This window comes from Anomaloglossus baeobatrachus, chromosome 6, assembly GCF_048569485.1.
Source record: "Anomaloglossus baeobatrachus isolate aAnoBae1 chromosome 6, aAnoBae1.hap1, whole genome shotgun sequence".
Lineage (NCBI taxonomy): Eukaryota > Metazoa > Chordata > Amphibia > Anura > Aromobatidae > Anomaloglossus > Anomaloglossus baeobatrachus.
This window is the reverse complement of record NC_134358.1, coordinates 306,001,181-306,018,856: the sequence shown is the minus strand read 5'-3', so window position 1 is coordinate 306,018,856 and position 17,676 is coordinate 306,001,181.

Here is a 17,676-nt window from a genome sequence, read left to right as displayed (position 1 = left end):
ATTTTTACATTTTACTAACTACTACACTTTCTTTTTAATATTCTGCTACATAACGGGATGGGGGGTGACCAAAGTTGCTACGGCTAGACCTACGTAATGCCTGTGTCTCAACTGGTCGGTGCCTTGTACTGGTACCTAGTGCTGGTGCTATGCGTGCACTATCTACTAGTCTGCATGACGATCTACGCAATATTGGTATGCGTGAATGTTGTCTTAGTCTTACCATAGGACTGGCAAGATCCCCAATAGCAGGGTTCTCTGGTTCTACTGCGACAGGTAGTTCTTTTGAAACGTTGACCGGTTCTTCCAGTCTTTCTGGGACTTCTACTGGTTGAGCGCCAGTCAATAATGGTATAATTATGGCTCCATTGTACTGAGGCCAACTTTCAGGAAAATCACCAAGTACTGTTCATATCATCTTCTCTTTCTTTTCCTCTTCAGGTTGAGGTATACAGGGGATTACTTCTTTTTGCTTCAACTGTTCAGGACATTTTTTAAGGTGGTCTCTAGAAACTGCCGCTGACTTTTTTCCCTTATCCTTGCTGATTAAGCAGATTTTCTTGTTGTCAAATTTAGAGGGCAATACTGTGTATGGTTCTGCTTCCCACTGGTCATCAAGCTTACGGGTCCTTCTTTTTCTTTTTAGAACCATCTCTCCAGGTATTAAAGGAGCAGCTGGTGCATTCTTGTTATAATCTTTCTCTTGCCTTTCTCTAATTTGGTCTAGGCTTCTTTCTACGCACTCCTGTACCTTTTTGTACTGCTCTTGGCGCTTATTGTCCCAATCAGCTTCAGGTGAACTGGTTTCAGGAACAACAATTCCCATTTCTAAGTCAACTGGTAACTTCCCGGGTCTTGCTCTCATCAAGTATGCTGGCGTGCAATTGGTGGAACTCACAGGGATGTTGTTGTACATGTCCACTAAATCAGGCAACTTCTCTGGCCACATGCTTCTTTCTTCCAAGGGCAAGGTTTTCAACAGGTCTATAACCACCTGGTTCATTTTCTCACACATGCCGTTTGTCTGTGGGTGATTCGGTGTGGTTCAGATTTTCTTACATCCATACAGGTTGCAAATCTCCTGGAACACTTCAGCTTCGAACGCAGAACCTTGATCCGTCAATACCTGTTCCGGGTAGCCATGTTGTCTGCAGAAGTAGCCTGATTTAGTGGACATGTACAACAACATCCCTGTGAGTTTCACCAATTGCACGCCAGCATAGGTCTGACCTGAGCCCCAGTAACCATACTGGAACCGTAGGTGGCATCACAAAATACTTTTATTTATTTTTTTATTTTATTTTTTTTATTTTTATTATTTATTGACTTTCAGCGACCACCAGGGCCACGGAACCGGGCACAGGCCCCCGTGACATAATCCCATTAACCAACACCCGGAACCGAGCACCCCACGGCCCTGGGGCGGGTCAGCTTTTGGCGTCACGAAAAGGATCCCTCAGGTGGTCACACAGTTACTTGTGTGGGCTAAGCACTACCCTCTCCATTTTGATGTCTTCCCTCACTCTCTGCTCGCACAGTCTCCTTTTCTCCAACTGTCAACTGTCTCTCTGACTCCGCCTCCAAACCTGACTTTAAAGGGGACCTCACCTGAACTCGACTTGTAGAGCTCCCCCTCCAGGCTTGGAGTGGAAATGTTGTATGTGGGATTACCTGATGTGGAGATACTTCCCTGCCCAGGTACAGGTATATTTGTGGCAACTGAACCCTGGGGTGCCACATGTGTGTGTGAGAAACAGAGCTGTGTGTGTGTGTGTGTGTGTGTGTGTGTGTGTGTGAAACAGCTGTGTGTGTGTGAGAGAAACAGAGCTGTGTGTGTGTGAGAAACAGAGCTGTGTGTGTGAAACAGCTGTGTGTATGTGTGAAACAGAGCTGTGTGTGTGTGAAGCAGAGCTGTGTGTGTGTGAAGCAGAGCTGTGTGTGTGTGAAGCAGAGCTGTGTGTGTGAAGCAGAGCTGTGTTTTGTGTGAAGCAGAGCTGTGTGTGTGTGGCAGAGCTTTGTGTGTGTGTGAAGCAGAGCTGTGTGTGTGTGTGTAGCAGAGCTGTGTATGTGTAGCAGAGCTGTGTGTGTAGCAGAGCTGTGTGTGTGTGTGTGTGTGAAACAGAGCTGTGTGTGTGTGTGTGTGTGTGTGTGTGTGAAACAGAGCTGTCTGTGTGTGTGTGTGAGAAACAGAGCTATGTGTGTGTGTGTGTGTGTGTGTGTGTGAGTGTGAAAGAGCTGTGTGTGTGTGTGTGTGTATGTGTGTGAGAAACAGAGCTGTGTGTGTGTGTGTGTGTGTGTGTGTGTGAAACAGCTGTGTGTATGTGTGAAACAGAGCTGTGTGTGTGTGTGTGTGTGTGTGTGTGTGGATGGGGCCCACTGAGACTCAACCGGGGACCACAAAAACCTGGAGCCGGCCCTGGCTGCCTTAACATTGGGATGAATAAAAATATGTGAGTAACTCTACTTTCTGTGTATAAGTGACGGCTGTGAGTGATCCTGGACTGTATCTGTATTGCACTGTGTGTGTATAAGTGACGGCTGTGAGTGATCCTGGACTGTATCTGTATTGTACTGTGTGTATAAGTGACAGCTGTGAGTGATCCTGGACTGTATCTGTATTGTACTGTGTGTATAAGTGACGGCTGTGAGTGATCCTGGACTGTATCTGTATTGTATTACTGTAAATCTGAATGTGGCAGAACAGGATAAGATAAATGTTCATTGGATTTATATCTAAATGCTACAGTTCGTGCTCTACTGTTATGCCTAAAAATGTTAACGTTAATGGGGTCCCCACCAGATTTTCTGCCCAGGGGTCCCCACCAACCTTAATCTGGCCCTGTCCGCAGGTGTCCGTCGCAATCCGTCAAGAGCTGTAATGGATGTCTATGGTGTAGGATTCCGCCGTAATCCGTCACATGACGAAATCCAGTGCTGAATTCCATCATGCTCTACTATGCATGCCCAGCATGTTTGGCACACCCATTGGGCTGTCCTAAACACAAACGGATCATGACGGATCCGTCAAAAAATGGACGCACAGCGGATGTAATGGAAGCTATGGATCTGTTTTTTCACAGGATTCCTGTTAATGGAATACTGTGAAATAACACATTCGTTGCATTAGTTGATATCTAAAAAATGACTCATCCGTCGTTGCGTCGCAACAACGGACCTGACGAATTTAAAACAACGGAAGTATGGACTTAGCCTAAGCCAGTTGCCCTCTTACTGGGACGGGGTTAGGGTAGGGTCATTTGGAATGATCACCATATCGTCTGGGGCCTCCCACCCACTAGCTCTGGGGCTTGAGTGGGCGGGGCAACTGATCAGGGGAGAAGGAGCCACACACACACCGAAGAGACACTACCGGGGAACCAAGTGAGACGCAGAAGAATACGGTCGCTGAGGGGAGAGCTAATAGCTAATAGCTCCCTCAGGACCAGCGCACATCTCAGGGTGCAGAGCCCTAGGCTGGTGGGCACTTCAACGTCTGCCAGTATAATCCACTGGGCGGAGGATTTCAAGTCCTCTGGCCCACAACAGCGCCCAGAGCAAAGCAGCATATAGAGCCAGGAGCCGTGACCATAGGGCAGCCCATCAATGGACTCGCGCTGCCTGCTTTATGGGACGGGGAACATAACCACCCCCAGGACTCAGGTCCCTGTGTAGCTTCAAGTCGCAGGGACAACAGAGCACAGGGAGGAAGGACTTACAAAGTATCCCACCGGTACCGGCCCTCAAACTATCTGGTATCGTCCGGAGCACATCACAGCGGAATCTGGCAGTCCAACGGCAGGAGCAAATCAGGGAGTAAATGTGACACCCTGGCCTATCAAGTGGTCACAGGACATTGTGCAATCTGCCCTTCTGCATGGTGTCCATCTCCTCCTTGATTACAGGTCCCTGGCCTTTGGTGTTGCTAAGAACAAGCCAATCAAAAATCCTAGAAACACTCTGCACCACACCCACCAGACACACCAATGAGCAGCCTGAAGGGAATAGGGCTGCCCACTTGGAGGGTTGGTTAGGGAGGGGCAAGAGTGTCAGGAGTAGTCAGTTGAGTGGTGACTCTCGAGAGGAGAGGTCACAAGTTAGTTGGAGGAGGTTAGGAGCTGGGCTCTTCAGTTACTAGGTGGCACACGTTGGTCTGGGCCTGGTGGGAGCTGGAACCCCGGTCTCAGGGGATTGTGTCAAGGGGCACGGAACTGCTGATCAGAGTAGCCGGCGGCCTTGAGCCATCTTCGGGCAGGGGCCAGGGCACGGCGAGGTACGTGGACCCTAGGCTGGGAAGTAGCTTCAAGCGTCCTGGTAATTTACCCGACGAGGGCGAAGACTTCACGATTCGTCCTCCACCCGCTCAAAAATCGGGGTACTAGCGCAACGAGGGGGATAGGACTTTCCAAATATACAGTCCAGAAAATCCCAAGCGTGAACCCTGAGAGCAAGCTCACTCCATTAGCCATACGGGTGAGCGTAACCCGACTAGTTTTACACTACTGGGGCCAACCAATAAAGAGAGTGCCAAGGAAAAGGTAACAGGCTAACAAGCAACACCATCGGGCAAGCTTGCTCCCTCCCTGCTACAGCGGTGCTAAGAATTTCGGTTTACAAGTTGTCGGTGTCAGCGTTATTGGACTGAGTGAGTACGCAGTGACCCTTTCCTCCCCAACGGTGCTCCCCTCTCACCACCACCAAGCCCCGGGGCACTTCCTTCCTACCCACGGAGGGGTTAAACACTTAGCTGCCATACCATCGCCACCGGGCGCTCTCCATAGCAGCGGTGGTATTGCACCTTACCACACACCGTGGGTGGCGTCACGAACTCTAACCACAAAATCCCCTGTAAATATCTCCTTTTATTTCGAGTGTCCGCGCGACCCCTCCCGGGTCTGGAGACCCCTCGAGCCACCGCGGATCCGGATCCGAGCAGCAGCCCAGCTGCTGGCGCTGGGGCGGTATATAAACACCTTAAAAAGCAACTGCTGTGTCGTCTGAATGTTCTCGCGCCCCGCACCTCCCACACTGGAGTGGACAACTACTCTCAACATCCTCCATGGGGCCTAGCTCTGCCTGTGAAGAGCTGCAACATCTGAGCTGTGCTATGATCCACCCCAGCAGGGAGAGACCTTACACAGTGGTGGCTCCCCTCCAGGCTGCATACCACAGGTGGTGTCACCAGACACCGATAGGATCATGGAACTGGGCCAGGCCACTGTGACATCTCAAACCGACACCACTGGCCCGATGACAAGTATGATCCCAGAGACCCCGTGGGCGTGTCAACTTTCGCGTCACGAACAGGATTTTGTGCCCGCGACAGCGGGTACTGTGCACTTTAAAGACTGTGCAAAAATACGTTTCTCCTGAAAATGTACCGCCCCGGTGTTGGTCGGGCTTCTCGGATCCAGGATCATGGTGGCTCGAGGGGCCCGGACCCAGTTTGGCGGACACTTTGATCCGTGAAAAGGGGGTATTTACAGGGAATTAGTTTGTGACACCACTTACGGGTTGCGGTAAAGGGAGTACCGCTGCTGCTGGAAGGAGTACCGGGGGCAGATGGTGTTGGGCAGCAAGGTGTCAGTCCTTCCGCAGGTAGGGAAGGCCCCAGACTCAAGGTGTTGGTGCTTTGGGAGGACAGGGTGCAGGGGACCAGGGTACTCACTGTGGGTAGTTGTGGTGCTGGATGAGGTTTAGAAAGGAAATACACACAGTGCAGGTAAACCTAAGTCTCTGTGTACAGCTGCCGCTGCCGGGAGTAGAGATGAGCCACCCCCCTAGAGTTTGAGTTCGGTTCGTCGAACGGAGGACAAGTTCGTCGAATATTCGACGAGCATTCGCCGAACCAACTCGAACCCCATTGAAAACAATGGGAGGCAAACACAAACACATAAAAACACATTATACATGTACACATACAGTTAATAAACATTGCCATTACACTTACAGGTCCCCGCGACGCATCCTGCACTCTGTCTCCCTCCGCTTTTCCTTCCGATAATCGCTGCGTACTCCCGGTAACCAGCACTGATGATAAGACCTTCCGTGATGTCAAAATAGCCATGTGACCAGTCACGTGTCTATTATCTCATTGGCTACAGACTGGTCACAAGGCTAGTCGTTATGCCAGGTCCTGTCAGTGCATCTCTCTGGTACGCTGTGCTCCTTTGTGCATCTCCGTGTACCGGCGAGATGCTCTGGCACATGGTCGGCTTCCCCGTTCCTGCATGTGAGCGCTCTTTACAGAGTCAGCACACATGCAAGTGTCGCGGGCAGGGGGTGCGCTGCTTGACCGCGCTTGCGGGTCGGGTCCGGCTGCTGCTGCTGCTCGGTGGCTCGAGCGGTGGGCCGGATCCGGGGACTCGAGTGGCGCTGATTGCCCGTGAGTAAAAGGGGTGGTTTGTTTTGGGGATATAGTCCGTGACGCCACCCACGGTTTGTGGTGATAATGGGACACCACCGCTGCTCTGGATGGGGATCCCGGGAGCGATGACAGGGAGCAGCTGGGATGTTTCTCTCCCCTCCGTGGGTAAGGGGGTTTGATGGTCCCAGGGCCTGGTAATGCGGACTGGAAGGTAGATGGCAGGAGTTGGGGAGGTGCAGGGTCGCGGGGGCAGCGCGGTGCCAGACGGCACGGTGGTAATCACTCAGCCAGTAACGTACACGGAGTCTCTGGTCAAACAAACGGCTGGATGGACGGGTCCCACAGACGGCTGCGGTGGTAACTCCCGATAGGTTGGCGGTGACTGTCTCTCCCTGCACCTTTGATGTGTTGTCGGCCCCGATGGCTTCCCACTGGTAGCCCGCTCCCCAGCGGTGTGGTTGCTAGAGGAGCCCCTTTTTGCCTGTAGGCTCTGGTCCTGGGAACTCTAGCTGTGGCGGTAGCTGTATTTCCCTTCACGGTTGAGCGGCTGCCTTCAGTCGGGTCTTTGCTGCTGGGGAACCCCGGAGGTTCCCGTCGCTGACGGATTTGACCGGTTTAACAGCGACTCCAAGCCTGATCGGGGTCTGTAGGCCCTGCCGAGTGGTGCTGGCTTTTCTTCGCTCCCCGATCCGGTACCGGCGGGCCACCGCCCGACCCCAGTCCTTACGGTTGTGCGTCAATCATCCTCGCCTGCAGACGGTCACCACCGTCCGCCAACCTTGCTGTATGTGCCCGGGCCACGTACCCGGACACGGTCAGTCAACTCCTCTCTTACCACTTCCCTAAACTGATCTGAACCCTTTCCCGCCTCTAGGACTGTGAACTCCTCGATGAGCGGGGCCAACCGCCTGGCTCCGCCCCACCTGGTGTGGACATCAGCCCCTGGAGGAAGGCAACAAGGATTTGTGTGTGACTGGTATGCCTAACCGGGGTGTGGGGTGTGTTGTTGTAGTTCCTGTGACGTCCTGGCTTGTCCAGGGCGCCACACAAGGACTGGCTGCCACAGTCGGTGAATTGCGGCACCGGGAATCATATGATCAGAGCACCGTTGTTATAGTAACCCGCCTGTCAGCGGTGACGTCACCGCTTACAGCCCGCAGCCTCTGCTCACTCACTGAGTGATTAGACTGCACGGAGCAGCAGCGTCTTCCTCCCATGCAGTGCAGTCTGATGAAGCAGAGCTGCATGGGTTGAAGGAGAAAGACGACCAGGATCGTGGAGGGCTGACAGGGAGTAATAAACATGGAGTCTCTAATGTGTCTGTGTATTTATTTCTATTAAAGTATTTTTTCTCTGTGTGGTGTCTTTTTTTAACCCTTTATTTGAGATTCTTAATGGCCAAGTCAAACTTGCCTGACATTAAGAATCTCTGGCTTAATACTAGCTAGTAAAACAAAGCTAGTATTAACCCATTATTACCCAGCAAGCCACCCGGCTTCAGGGCTGCTGGAAGATTTGGATACAGCACCAGATGATGGCGTTTCTATGAAAGTGCCATTTTCCGGGGCGGCTGCGGACTGCAATTCGCAGCAGATGGGCCCAGAAAGCTCGGGCCAACCTGTGCTGCGAATTCCAATTCCCAGCTGCCTAGTTGCACCTGGCTGGACACAAAAATTGGGCGAAGCCCACGTCCTATTTTTTATTAATTATTTCATGAAATTCGTGAAATACTTAAAAAAAAAGAGCTTCCCTATATTTTTGGTTCCCAGCTGGGTACAATAGGCAGCTGGGGGTTGGGGGCAGCCGTACCTTGCTGCTGTACCTGGCTAGCATACAAAAATATGGCGAAGCCCACGTCATTTTTTTGGGGGGGGGGGCAAAAAACTCCTGCATACAGTCCTGGATGGAGTATGCTGAGCCTTGTCGTTATGCAGCTGCTGTCTGCTCTCCTGCATACACTAGTGAATGGAGCATGCTGAGCCTTGTAGTTCTGCTCCCCCTGCCTCTCCCTCCAGCATACAGTCCTGGATGGAGGATGCTAAGCCTTGTAGTTCTGCAGCTGCTGTCTGCTCTCCTCCATACAGACAGACAGCAGACAGCAGCTGCAGAACTACAAGGCTCAGCATACTCTATCCTGTATGCAGGAGTTTTTTTCCCCCAAAAAAATTACGTGGGCTTCGCCATGTTTTATATGCTAGGCAGGTACAGCAGGCAGCTACGGGCTGCCCCCAACCCCCAGCTGCCTATTTGTACCCGGCTGGGAACCAAATATATAGGGAAGCCCTTTTTCTTTTTAATTATTTCATGAATTTCATGAAATAATTAAAAAGAAAAATGACGTGTGCTTCGCCCAATTTTTGTGTCCAGCCAGGTACATCTAGGCAGCTGTGGATTGGAATCCGCAGCGCAGGGTGCCCAAGCCTTCTGGGCACTCCTGCTGCAAATTGCAGTCCGTAGCCGCCCCAGAAAAGGGCACTTTCATAGAAGCGCCATCTTCTGGCGCTGTATCCATCTCTTCCAGCTGCCCTGGTGACGGGTGACTCGCTGGGTAATAATGGGGTTAGGGCTAGCTGTATATTATCAACAGGCCCTAAGCCCAAAATTCATGGTGTCATGCCAATATTAGACATGTCCACCATGAATTTCTAGTACAGATAAAAAAAACACAACACACAGAAAAATATTTTTATTAGAAACAAAACACAACACAATTAGTGACTCCATCTTTATTGAAATAAAGAACCCCCCTCCGCAGTAATCCTGGGTCAAGGGTCCCGCTCCGTCCAATCCGGATCCAATATCACCTGATCGGTTTGCTGGAAGGCAAAGTGATCAGATGATGTGTCAGGTTCAAGGGCCTGAATCACATGATACAGCAGCTGATTGTATAAACGTCTTTTATACAATCAGCTGATGCATCAGTGCAAAAAAAAAAACAACCACACACTTCTGTGCAGACTCCTGTCTGACAGCGGCAGCTGATAGTTTAGCTGGCCGGGCGGTAAAAAGCTGGCCTCACCGCTCGAGTAATAGTGTCAGCTGATTCCGTCAGGTGACCGCATCAGCTGATCATCGCCAGGTCTAAGAGAGAGAAAAGAGAGAGGAAAGAGAGAGAAAAGAGAAGAGAGAGAGTGAGAGAGAAAAGAGAGAGAAAAGCGAAGCGAGAGAGAGAAGAGAGAGAGAGAAGAGGAGAGAAGAGGAGAGGAGAGAGAGAAGAGTAGAGAAGAGGAGAGAAGAGAGAGAGGAGAGAGAGAAGAGAGAGAGAGAAAGAGAGAAAAAGAGAGAGAGAGAAAGAGAGAGAGAGAAAGAGAGAGAGAGAAAGAGAGAGAAAGAGAGTAATAGAGAGAAAGAGAGAGAGAAAAAGAGAGAGATAACAAGAGAGAGAGAACAAGAGAGAAGAGAGAGAGAGAAGAGAGAGAAGAGAGAGAGAAGAGAGAGAGGAGAGAGAAAGAGAGAAAGAGAGAGAAAGAGAGAGAGAGAGAGAAAGAGAGAGAGAACAAGAGAGAGAGAACAAGAGAGAAGAGAGAGAAGAGGGAGAGAGGAGAGAGGAGAGATAGAGAGAAAGAGAGAGAAAGAGAGAAAAAGAGAGAAAAAGAGAGAGAAAGAGAGAGAAAGAGAGAGAAAGAGACAAAGAGAGAGAAAGAGAGAGAGAGAACAAGAGAGAGAGAGAACAAGAGAGAGAAAGAGAGAGAAGAGAGAGAGGAGAGAGAGGAGAGAGAGGAGAGAGCAATGCAGCCTCATTCCGTGAACTGCTCCGATTTTAGAGGTGTGGCCCGGGGCTCACAGCTGATGTCCGGCTCCTCCCCTCAGTGCATAATTAAATTAAATTAAATTATAATTATAAATAATAATAATTATAACTAAAAATAAATTACATTTTTACCGGGGCAGCCGGGACTTGAACTCGTGAAGTAATGCTCCTTAGGCAGTAGCTCTAATTATTGAGCCACTGGCTCTAATGAGAAACATAGGAAGATTTGGTTATCTTGACATCTGCATTGCAGAGTAAAGTCTCCGGTGACAGCGCGGCTCACTTCAGGTGCTGCGTGGAGATGGACACAGAGCACTCGTGTTCTACGGCGCTCCCTGTCATCTTCATGTAGCAGAGCTGACCGTGTCGTGTGGATTACTTCGGACCTGGATTGTTGTTTGGGGATTAATAAAGAGGTAAATGAGGTGTTTTTTTGTCTTTTTTTTTAAACATCTTTTTATTAAATTTTAACCGAATTTCTTTTACAATCTGCTCTTTTACAAAGAGCATTTCATTGATGACATTATAATCAAAATAGTCCCGCCCACCCCTCCCCCCGCTCTGCGTGCGACCAGAAGCAACTTAAAATGGTAACTTATGTAATTGGTGTGTGTCCATTGAGCAGTTCAAAAAGGTACCAAGAGATCTGTCCAAACTGAGATCTATCCTTAAGCACTGTAGCCAAGTTAGGTATAAATAAAGACCATGTTTCAAAGAAACGCTTAGTCAGCTTCTCCTTATTCGACAGTGCATCCAGCCAGTCCATTTTGAATATGAACATTAGTTTTGTTTGGATAAACGCTAGAGAGGGTGCTTCAGGATTTACCCAGAGATGTAGGATACTTTTCCTAGTGGCCGAGGCCCAAATAGTTAACATTGCCCTGGTACCTCTCGGAAGACTTTGTTGAGCCTCCTCCAACATGTTAAAAATCGCCCACTGTGGTGTCAGAGCAAACTGAATATTGTATGTGTTTTGTAAGACTGAGTGAACGCTTCTCCATACTCCCTGTATCTGAACACAGTCCCATAAGTGGTGAAACAGGTCAGTGTCTCTTATGCCACATTTAGAACAAGAGTATAAGGCATTTGTGTCCATTTTTGATTGAATTTTTGGAGTAATATATGCTCTATGTAGAATCATCAAGGCCATATCTGTGTAGCTACTGGACGACAGAAATTTACGTTGCAACAGCGTGGCTTGTAAAAAAATCCTTTACCTCGAACTCTGGCATGTCTACCTTCCATTTTGCTGGACCTGTTGTTTTCCCCTCCCATGTCCAAACTGTACGCAACATTGAATAAACCTGACTAGTCGAGGACGCCTGGCTTCTTGCCCTCCTAAGAAAGTTATCCACACTTCCTCTAAGATCTCCCTTTGGCTTGTCAACAAGATATTTTTGTGCCAAGCTACGCGCCTGAAGAAAAAGAAAAGGCTGACCCACAAAAGCTGGAAATCGGTGTGCCGCCTTCTCGTAAGAAAGCAACGACCAATCAGGCTCCATTAGATCTGCAGCATAAGCACAACCCTGCATTGACAATGTTTCATAAATCCTCGGAGGGCGACCCTGGAGGAATCTCGGATTTCCAATAAAGGGTTGAAATGGGGAACTTGAAGTGTTAATTTTACCAAGTTTCCTCACCTTCCTCCACGTTAGTATAGTATGCCATAGTGTTGGATGATCCCTAACCTCACTCGGTATTTCCTCGTTCCCTAAATGCAGCAATGCTGTTAACGAGACTTGTGAACATAGCTGTTGTTCCAATTATACATTGGCAAAGTGAGATACTCCTCGCACCCAGTCCACCACATATCTAAAATTTGCTGCTAGATTATATCTGCCCAGATCTGGAAGATTTATGCCCCCTGCCCCTTTTGGTAATTGAAGCTTGATTAAGCTGATCCTAGTACACCCCTTGTGCCCCCAAATGAATTTTCCAAAGGATGAATTTAGTAGCTTAATATCTGATTTGCGTAGAAGCAATGGGAGAGTCTGAAATAAGAACATTATTTTGGGGAATGCTACCATTTTAATTAAGTGACATCGACCCGAAAAGGATATTTTCAGATGTTTCCAAGATTGGAGTAGATGTATTAATGAATTTATAAGAGGCTTATAATTAATTTGATATAGTAACAAGGGGTTTACACCACTGGAAGGGAAATAAGTTGTTATCAATTTTACCCGATTTGTACATTGCCAATGCCTCAGTTTTTTTGTAATTTACCCTGAAGCCTGAGGCCTTTCCAAAATTATTCAATGTGTTCATTATCTCTGGAATCGTGTGAGAGAGATTGGCAATAAACAATAAAATATAATCGGCAAAAGCCAAAAGTTTAATTGTTGTCCCACCGACTCTCATGCCCTGAAATATTGCTAAATTATGTAGGGTCCTCAATATTGGGTCCAGAGCCAAATTAAACAATAAAGGTGACAAGGGACACCCCTGCCTCGTTCCCCTCTGTACCTCAAATGGCTCAGAGAATGTATTATTTATAGATAGTCTGGATTTGGGGTCTGTGTATATCATCTTGACTGCTTCGCAAAACCAGGATCCCACCTGGCGACATGCCAAAAGATTATGTAAATAGGCCCAAGAGACCCTGTCAAAGGCCTTGTCCGCATCAAGGCTAACTACTATATGTTTGGTACATCTATGCTTCCTGCTATAAGAGATAGCCCCAATAGCCGTCCTGGTGTTATAGGTGATGGATTTCCCGTGCACGAATCCCGTTTGGAAGGGCAGAATAAGATCTGGAATCACTTGTTGTAATCTACCAGCTAGTATTTTAGTAAAGATTTTAAAATCAGAGTTGAGTAATGAGATGGGTCTGTATCCCTCCACCTGTAGTGGGTCTTTTCCTGGCTTAGGTAATACTATAATGTTTGCCTCATTGAACCTGTCGGGAATTATTCTATCTGTGACTATCTTATTATACACTGCACATAGATGAGGACCGATAGAGGCTCCCAAGATCTTATAAAATTCGTTAGTAAATCCGTCGGGCCCTGGGCTTTTGGCTAGTTTAAGAGTGCCAATAGTTTTTACTATTTCTGAAATATTTATAGGGGCGTTTAGTACTACTCTTTGTTCCTCTGTCAAGATGGGCGCTACGGTACCATGGATAAAATCAGCTTCCCCGTCAACCTCCCTCGGTTCCGCCTCATACAGCGAGCCAAAGAATGCCCTGAACTCCTTCACTATTTCCTCATCTTTTGTTACCATGGTACCATCTTTCTTTTTAATTTTGTGGATTCTAGTGGTGGTTCTAAAGGGTTTGGTTAAAGAAGCTAGTAATTTCCCAGCTTTGTTGCCCCATTTAAAGTATTTATGTTTCTGGTAGTCCAGGTTACTAAGTGCCATCTCATGGGCCAAGGTGTCCGCCGCCTCCTTGGCCTCTAAGAAATGTTGTTTTGTCGTATCCGTGTTGTTATTTTTAAAATCTTTATATGCCTGCGTGAGAAGTTTTTGTGCTGATATAGTTTGTTCCAGGAGCTTTTTTCTCTTATGGCTGACATATGATATTATCTGACCTCTTACTACTGCCTTGGAGGCAGCCCAATACAAACCAGCGTCCCCACTATGCTCATGATTATCATTCTCATAAAAGCTCCAGTAGTTTTGTAAAGAAGCTTTGAAATCCTCAGATTGATATAAATATGAAGGAAACCTCCACCTTCTTTCCCGTAGTATTGTGGTAGATAATAAAAAATTAAAAGTAACCGGTGCATGATCCGAAATACAGATGTCTAGGATGTTGGAGGAAAGTAAATGTGGCATCAGTGCTGGGCTTAGTAGCCAATAGTCAATCCGTGTATGTAAGTCATGGACATGTGAATAAAATGTATAATCTTTATCTATTGGGTGCTGCATGCGCCATGTGTCTATTAGTCCCAATTGATTGATGAGATATTGCAAACCACTATGGAGCGCCAATAGAGGAGATGGCTGGGGACTTGACCTGTCTAAAATTCCATCATGAGCCTCATTGAAATCTCCGCCTACAATTAAATTAGTCATATCCCAACCTGTGATACTTTCGATCAATCTGGCTCTGAACTGTGGATCAGGAATATTTGGTGCATATATGTTTGCTAAGTTGTAGATAGTGCCCTCTATCTTCACTTTCACCAATAATAATCTCCCAATAGGGTCCTCTGAAACCTCCAGAACTTCATGACTAATGCTTATTGATCAATATAGCTACCCCTCTTTGTTTTCTCGTAAATGACGCTTCTGCGCATACGGCATATTTTCTGCTGTGAAGAAATGGGTGATTGCCCTTCATCCAGTGTGTTTCCTGTAAGAAGACAATATGGCAATTTAAACGATGTAGATAATTTAAAACTTTTTTCCTCTTAATAGGAGAGTTTAACCCGTTAACATTCCAGGAGCACCAATACAGCGATTTAATCGTGGACACATTTGTGCTCTCTGTGTTAGTCATTTATCCTATTCCAGAAGGAGGAATTAATTGTAAAATTATAAACAACCTATTTGGGTTCCCTCGTCCATCCCAGCGAGTAAACGCGACAACCCATATGAGAGCTAAACTAAAGGTGCGCACGCAGAGCCCCCTAACCCCTTCCCATCTAAACAAAAACCTTAATCTAATGGCAATGTCACCTGCCTCTCTGGCAGTCCTGACACTGAAAAAAAAAAAGGAAAAACAGAATGAACATCAGAACTGTAGCACAGTGACGTCTCCGATTTAAGTGTCTATGTTGAGTGCTGGCGAAGCTCCATTTTCCTGAAGAAGGTAATTTAAAGCCAACTTAGGATCTTCAAAAGTCCAATTCTTTCCCCCTGTAGTGAAGCGTAGAACAGCAGGATACAGTAGACTGAAGCGAATATTTTTTTCCGCCAATAGTTTGCATACTGGATTGAAGGCTTTGCGTCTTGTTGTCAAGGCTGCTGAGTAATCTTGGAACAAAAGCAGTTTAGAGTTATTGTAGGTAAGTGAGCGATTTTTTCTAAATGCTGTCAGCAATCTGATCTTGTCTTGGAAGTCCAGGACCTTAAAAATTACTTGTCTGGGTCTGACCTCTCCATCATTTCGAGGTGGGCCCACTCTGTGGGCCCTTTCAATAGCAATTGGCCCCGACTTTAGATCCAATTTCAAAGCTCCTGGTAGCCATTCTGAAGTGAGTTTCAGTAGATCAGCTTGCCGAACCGATTCAGGGATGCCCACCAACCTTAAATTATTGCGTCTGGACCTGTTTTCAAGATCATCTACCTTGTCCAGCAGTACAGCAATGTCCTTATTCCTGCTCTCCAGCATCTCTGAAATTTCCTTTACAGAGTCCTCCATGTCAGAGACCCTCTGCTCCACATCTGTTAGCCTTGAACCCTGGGCATTAACTTGGGTGACTATAACGTCTAATGAAGACTGGAAGGCTGCCAGCCGCCCATCAATCACCGGCATCAAGAGATCCGTGATGGCCTTAGCAGTGGCCTGGGGTGGGTCTGTAGTTGCCTCAGGGGAAGCCCCTGGTGATGGGGGTGCATTTTGGTTTCGTCTTTGCGGTCTAATTCCTTTACTTGGTAGTGTGGCATTGCTCTTACCCACAAATTTATCCATAGTAAATATGGAGCTTCTTTAGAGACTGTGGTGACGTCACAATAACATAAGCTTAATTACATCTGTGTGGTAAACTTGGCTGTTTCACAATTATTTCCACGCTGTGTATGAGAGTGTATAGATGTTACTTGAAAAAGACCAGTCAGAAGGGCAGGAGGCAGGCCAGATGACTGATCCCACTTCTTTTTGTTTTTCACCCTCTACTATACTGTCAGTGCTGGTGAAGTGGTGGAGTAGGGGTTAATCAAGTTGAGCTGTCATGCACTTCAGGCTTATCTGCCTCTGTTTACTGTTGCAGATTACAGGCCTTGTGCAGCAGCCATATAAGATGAGACCTGCAGGGATGTGTGGCGCCCCTGACCTGGTCAGGCACCACTGAGTACTGCACCCATGCTGGGGACAGTACAATACAGGTAATCCAGAAGGCTGACCGAGGTGTGACTACACAGGCGCATAGTGATCAGGTCTCACACATGTACCTTTGAGAGGACCCCTGGGGATCCCAGGAGGGGGCAAAGCCTTCACCTCCACTTGAGGAGTGGAGGGGGCGAAGCCTCCATCTCCACTCAAGGGGTGTGGTAGAGAGCCTGGTTGCTAGGTGGCGTAGGCAAGAACAGGAGAGGAGGAGCAGTGAGCCGGTTTAGTGTGCAGTCCAGGGAGAGCAGACGTGAGGAGCAGACCCCTGGGGCTGTGACAGTCTAACAGCGTCCGCGCAGTGACTACCGACGGGGGAGAACGGTCACCTAGTAGTGCTACCCGAAATCCATCTTCAGCTAAAGAGAGAGCAACGGAGTGGGAAGTAAGGAGACTGCTAGGGAGTTACCAGGCCCAAACGGGTAGCAGGTCCCAGTGCAGGGATAGATCCACCTTTCCTTGCCAAACCTGCATGAGGGGGCACTTCATACCCCCAAGACCACACTACAGAGTCCGCAGCCACGTCGCCACAGTTAGGGCCCATAGTTCACAGGAGGCAAGCAGCCGGAGTGTCCTGGTCCAGGCTACAAGCAAACGGGCCAAAACTAAGGGGAGAGAGGCTTCAGCAACTTCCCTGGGTGACCCCCATAGGGACTAAAAGTCGGGGTTACCCCAAAACGCAAAGGGCTAAGGAAGGCGAGTCGGTAGTCACCCTCATCAGTCAGCCTGAAGGACACCTGGTTCCAGCCTGGTTCATCCCAGCTACGCCCGGGTTACTCACTCTGCCACCTTCTGTGAGTAAAACCCCTGAAAGACCTTCTGCTTGTGTGGAGTTATTCTGCGCCTTGTGGTTCTACACACCTACACAGGGCCCTGGGGCTTGCCTCACTCTCAGGAGGCTATTACAACTGACTGCACCCACCATCAGCCCCAGGCATCCCTTAACCTGCAGTGGCGGTCCCCACTGACCGCAATTCTGAGAGTGGCGTCACGACAATCCTAAATAGAAGATCTCATACCTGTGACAAGACCCAGCTGCGTGGAGTCCCTGAAGGTAATGCACCGACACAGCACTGGAGGGGCTTCACAGATGTATCTGCCCCCTCCACAGCCCCCTGTTTATCTCCTGACCTGCTCTCACAGCCGAATGTCTCCAGGGGCTCTCAGCTCCCCCCTCACTCACAGTATCTCAGACGGTGGGCCTGTCCACGGAGCTCTGTGTGACAGGTAAACACAGCGTGCAGTCCTGTTTGCTGAGCTTGCTGCTGCTCAGTGTTTCACTATTTCTTCTGTGGCAGGGAGGGGAGTGTGTGAGAGTTCACTGAAAACTATGGCTGCCGCTGGAAGCACTTCAGTCCCCTTCCCTGTCTCCTTCTGGATGTTAGTGCCCGATATTTAACCCCTCTCTTACCAGGTCCCGGGTGCTTTCCGTTTGCAGTGGCACAGCTGCAGGGGGAGCAGGGAGGATGGGCAGCGTTCCTCTGTGCAGCACAGCCCACAGCCTGCAGCCTGGTGCTTTGTGTCAGAGCACTCCTTTCTTTGTGGTGCAGCATACACCTTTCACCT